This window comes from Propithecus coquereli, unplaced genomic scaffold (genome assembly GCF_000956105.1).
Source record: "Propithecus coquereli isolate 6110/MARCELLA unplaced genomic scaffold, Pcoq_1.0 Scaffold130, whole genome shotgun sequence".
Classification (NCBI taxonomy): Eukaryota; Metazoa; Chordata; class Mammalia; order Primates; family Indriidae; genus Propithecus; species Propithecus coquereli.
The window spans coordinates 5,792,523-5,798,500 of record NW_012137192.1 but is presented as its reverse complement, the minus strand read 5'-3'; the positions used below and the strand labels follow the sequence as shown (position 1 = coordinate 5,798,500).

At 47.1% G+C, this 5,978-nt stretch overlaps 1 pseudogene; it reads right to left on the bottom strand.

Moving 5' to 3' along the window:
- Positions 1 to 4,748: 4,748 nt before the first annotated feature.
- On the bottom strand, positions 4,749 to 5,978 carry LOC105805596 (annotated as a pseudogene).

Below are 5,978 nucleotides of genomic sequence, written 5' to 3'. Positions count from 1 at the left end.
AGCAAAGTCAAAACATTGTAAGGTGAACCATCATAAGTCAGGGTCCACCTGTACTGCTTCTATTGCAGTTTAATTTAGTTCAACAAATATTTTCTGATGCCCTATGATGCCTTAGGCCTGGTTCTGGGCCCTGGAGAGGAAGAGACAGATGCTTGAGGACCCAGCAGTTGAGTAGGCTAGATAGGCTGATGACCATACAAATTACCAGAGACTGTGATGAATCTAAGAGAAGGAGCACTAGTTCTAGGGGGTTCTAGGAGGTCTTTCCGGAGGAAGTGAAATCTCAGTTGGCTTTTGAAGGACAAGTAGGAGTTTGCCAGACTCACCTTCCTTTAAAGTCAATGAAGATAGTGGAATCAGGGGTCCAGCATGGGAGGTCTGTGGCACATACCAGCTAGAGCTTCTCTTTTCCCTTTTGTCCTAACCTCATGGCCCTCAGGCTGTTACTCCAAGTGTCCCTCTTCTCCCAGAGACCCCTCTGGAGGGAGGTAGGGGAGCCTTGGTAGGCTGATGAATTTAGACCTGCTTTGGAAGAAAAGAAGCCCAAATTATGGCAATTGGGAGAGGATCAGAGGCACCCACCCCCTACAGATCATCTAGAGATGGGGGCACCCTGACTAGCCTCCCTGGGGAGCATCTTATGCTCAAGACTCTGATGCATCTCTCTGCCTCCCGACAGGTTGGGCATGACAGTCCCCACCTATGTTCTACCTCCAGTGCAGCCGCCCCGGCATTGCCATTGACATCTTCATATCCTGCCTCTGCCCAAATTGTTCTTCCTCATTCTTTCACTGCCCAGCCAAATTCTGCGCATCTTGTTGGGGAAGCCTCTGTTGCCTGCCCCCTGGCAGAGTTAGTGGTAGCCCTGCACTTTCAGATTACCCTGAGTGGACCCCAAAATCACCCTGCATTCTGGGGATCTAGCCTCCCATTAAGCTCTGAACTCTCTGCAGGTTGCAGGCGGGTACCATGTCTGAGTCCTTTTCTGGAACCCTGGCTCCTGGCACAGAGCCTGGCTAGGAGGACCTCGCTCCGTAAATGTTTGCTGAATTGAATTGAACTGAACTGAGCCCAGAATTCTTGACTCTTTCCAGTCAATGTTTTTGTTTTCCTGTCTTGGCAGGAAGCAGAGGGAACACTGAAAGAGGTCATTGGATAGTGTGTAATGAAGGGATCATTTAGAGAGGTTCGAGCAGGTTAAAGGAAATAAAGACAGTGAAGCACCCAGAGACCAGCTCCCAGAGGCCAGCCCTGCGGGAAGCTGCTGCCATGGCTAGGCCTGAAGGGCGGGAGGAAGGGAACTGGTGACCCACTTGGCAAGAGCTGCAGCTGGGAGAGAGGGGCTGCCTGACAGGGGTCCTGGACACAGCCACTGCCAAACAAGGGCCAGCAGGGAGGGGACAGGAGACTCAACGCCCACCCTCTCTCTCCTCCTGTCCGGCTTTGCTGTCGGCTCGCCTTGGTGGACCCAATGGAAGGCAGAGACCGAGGAAGCCCAGCTGGTATCGGCCACAGAAAGCAGCTGTCCTGGGCACAAAGCAGAGTGAATAAAAGTAGGGAGCGCATCTGGATAGTGAAGGGAGAGTACCCAGCACAAGTGGCTTTTCCCAAAATATGGTTACATTGCACTGGCATCAGAACCACTTCAGGAGCCTGTTTCAAAAGCAGATCCCTGGGATCCAACCCAAACCCACTGAATCAAAATACCGATCTATGGGCCCTGGGAACCTGTATTTTCAGGAACCCCACCCCCTCAGCTGATTCTAATGCGCATGAATTTTTGAGAAATTCACTATCTTGAACGGGTGCTGAGGATGATCCAGTAGAAGGGCTGGCCAAGGATCTCAGGAAATACAGAATTAAGAAAATTATGAATTTGGTGAATCTATAATTTGAACCTACAGGATCACCCCCCAGAAAATGGGGCCTGGGGATGTTGGTTTTGCGGGGCTGAGGGACCCCAAAGGACCAGGGGACCTCAATCATTCATTCATCCAATGTTACTGAGCATGTACTACTAATTTCCAGGCCCTGTGGAGAGTTTTGGCAACACAAAAGTGAACAAGGATGGGCCCTACCTGGGATTTCCTAGGAGAGCTCTTAGTTGCTATCTAGCAATTCTGGGGCTCCAAAAATCATTCCCAACCCGTGGGGATGACTCTTCAGTGCTTCTGCAAGTACCAGCTCTGGGCAGGCAAAATAACAAACCAAACCCATCACTTCAACCACCATCTACACACTTATGGCACCAAAATGCATATCCCTCCTGAGTCCTGGGTGTATAGACATACACTCGGAGGCCCCACCGTCCCCTTCCATCCACATGAGCCTAAAAGACTCATATTCTATCCCTGCTCACCCCGCAAGGCTCCCAACCTCAATGAGTGATGTCACCATGCGCTCCAGTGTTTAAGCAGAAATCTCTCTCTCCCGCCTTTCCGTGGCCAGGTCTAACTCTCCCATCCCTTCACTTCTCTAGTTCCCACCAGCATGACAGGTGGGTCTTCACTGTCCCCCATTACTACTACAAGTACCTAACAAGAGTCCTTGTCCTCTCCTACGTCATTGTTGCCAGAGGGATCTTTGCAATATGAAACTCAAACATGTTACTCCCCTTCCTCAAATCTTCGATGATCCCCAGCACCGTCAGGACCAAGTCCAGACTCCTGACTGTAGCACACAAGGCCCTGTGCCCCTGGGCATGCCTGAGTTTCCACCTCATTTCTCGCCACTTCTCACCCTTCACACACACCCTTACATCCTCACCATGGATCTTAAATGTGCACGCTTGCTCATCTTCTTCCCAGAATGTTCTCCCCCTTCTATACCTGGTCAACTCCTTCTTGTCTGTCAAACTCATTTCAGGTGTCATCTTATCCTTGAAGTCTTCTCTGACCCACAAGACTGGATCTGTGCTCCCTCAGTATCTTACCCTTAACCTCTCTGATTTTATCTCACCACCTTGTAATAGTCTATTTGTCTCTTCTATTAGTCTGTAATCTTTACAGAGACAAGGATCAGTCGTGTCTAATTTGCCTTTATACCCCAGTGTTTGACAGTGTCTTGCTGTCACCATGGGTGAGTGGGTGGATTCGTGGACAGATAAACTGCACTAAAAATAGTCTCAGCCGGGTATGGTGGCTCACACCTGTAATCCTAGCACTTTGGGAGGCCGAGACACAAGGATTGCTTGAGGCCAGGAGATGGAGACCAGCCTGGGCAACATAGTGAGATCCCGTCTCTACAAAAAATTTAAAAATTAGCCTGGCATGGTGACATGTGCCTCTAGTCCCAGCTACTCAGGAGACTGAGGCAGGAGGTTTGCTTGAGCCCAGGAGTTTGAGGTTGCAGTGAGCTATGAGGACACCACTGCACTAAGATCAGGTAACGGAGCAAGACTTTGTTTCAAAAAATAAAATATTAATAATAGTCTCTTGCATGGAAAGAGCTCTTCCAAGAGAGGACCTAGGGCAGATTGATTCATTAAATTTGCTACTTTTGACAGGAGTTACATCTGGTTTCACAGCTGCTTGAGTGAGTATACCAGACACACCACCAGGTTCTGAGCCAGTATAGCAATCTAGAACATTCTCATCCCTCAAGGACCTCATGATAAATAGGGGAGACATTGTGTTAGATAAGCTCTTGCAGGCTGCAAGGAAAAGACATATGCAGGTTTCTTAGGTGCTGATGTAAATGGCTAGATTAAGATATTTCTTGTATGGAAGGTTTTCTTACATGGAAGTAAGGAAGTATGAGAATCCCTCCTAGCAGCAGCCCAGTCCCCTGGAACAGCACCTCCAGTGGATGGAATTAAAGGCCCTTGTATCTACCAGCTCTTGCCCCAATACTGCTGTATAACAAACCACCCAAAAACTCAGTGTCTTAAAACAACATTATTTGCAGTTTGGTTCTACTTCACATTTTTCTCATTCTTCTGGGATGAACAGTCTACCAGGGCAGTCTTTTTATCAGAAGTACAAGCTTAAGCCCATAAGTATATTTCAAGCCCTTAATTTAAGCATCACATCCGCTAACATCCCATTGGCCAAAGTAAGTCACATGGCCAAGCCCAAAGTCAAGCAGCAGGAAACCCATCTACTTCCGGTGGTGGAAGGAACTGCCAAGTCACATGGCAAAGAGCATGGATACAGACAAGAGGGAAGAATTAGAGACATTAACATAGTGCTCTACACCAGTGGTCCCCAACATTTTTGACCAGGGACTGTTTTCATGGAAGACAATTTTTCCATGGACCAGGTTTGGGGGGAGGGGGAAGGAGGGGATGGCATTACATTTATTGTGCACTTTATTTCTATTATTATCACATTGTAATATATAAAGAAATAATTATACAACTCACCATAGTTTGGGGTCCCCTGCTCTACACGATGTATAACATTCCTCATTTTTCAGGATAGATTATTTCTCAGGGACAATAACTCATCTTTCCTACCCGTTATTTCCCTTTACTTTTATTTATTTGAGTTACTATGTAATGAGTATCTCTCTCCTACATTTAGTAATACGGGTGTACATAAGTATAATTTACATCAGCAACTGGATTCATTGTATAATCTTCAATTCATGTTCAATTACCCCTATTATATGGTATTTCCATGATAACTTCAGATATTTTAGTCAAGCTCATACTTTCATCAATTGTAAAAATTAAGAGGTTAATTAAGATGTTACATCAACTGTAAAATTTGAGATGTTAAAAATTCCAGGCTAAACACTGGGCCCACTTATAGTAATGCTGTTGGGAAAGGTTCTTGGACAGCCGCTGCTTCAATTTCAATTCTGCCTCCCTGGGCAAAGCAGCAACCTGGTAAGCAGCTCTTGCAGGAAAATTACTCTGGAAATACTGTTTGTAGACGTCATTGACAGTATTAAAGTCATTTATGTCAGCCAGCAAAACCGTTGTTTTTACCACATTAGTGAATTCACAGCCTACAGCTTTCAAAATTTCACCCATGTTTTTAAGAACTTGTTTAGCTTCTTCTCCTACCACAATGGCACAAGTTGTTCACTTGACAGGTCTATCTCTATCTGTCCTGAAATGTAAACAGTCCTGTAGACTAATACAGCTTGACTGTAGGGGCCAATGGCCCCCGGGGCTTTCGCGGTGCTGATCACTCTTCTGATCAAGGATGACGTGGCCAATCCTCTCTTCTTGTGGCCCCTTGGAGAGAACAAGCCCCGACTGCAGCCCCACTTGAGTCTCAGCTGACTCAAGTTGTTTGATTTTCATAAGTCTCTGCATGGAGAAGAGAAAAGGACAAAGCCTGACAGCAGGAAGTCAGCATCAGAGAAGCACATGAACATTTCCAGGAGTGAGCAATGTTCTTCAGAAGTTTCAACCCGCCAAAGACGATCTCTAACATTCATACACTCGATCAACAAATATTTATCCATCCATGCTCTGGATCAGGCACTGTGCTCAGGGCTAGAGACACGGGACAGTAAGGAAAAGTCCCTGCCCTCAAGGAGCCTGGCCTCAGTGGGAAAGGGAGGAGAGTTAAGAACTTAGGTAAGTGCAACCAAGTGGTACATGGGTCTGGATAAATGTCTAGTGGGGGTTCAAAACTGGGGCTGGTCAATTCCATCTGACCAGACGGTGGGAGACAGTAACAGACACGAAAGGTTCAGGAAAGGGCCAAGTGGGTGGGACGGACAAGAATAAAGATCATTCCAAATATTAACATATTGCACAGCCTGGGCTGGGGCTAGCGAAAGAGGCAAACTAGTAGCCTGCATTAGCGTTTTCGAAAGACTGACACGTGGGTGCAGGAGGAGGGAGGAAGAAGGGCCAGGGGAAAGAGAGGACAAGTGATGCGGGGTCCAGATCATGCAGACCGTTGCACACCATGTGAAGGATCTAGAAATGTATCCAGGGTTTCTCCTCCCTGAAACATTTTGTATAGGGATCCCAAAGACGTGGCTCTTTGTGCCTTGGGAGGGACAAGGTACCTCAT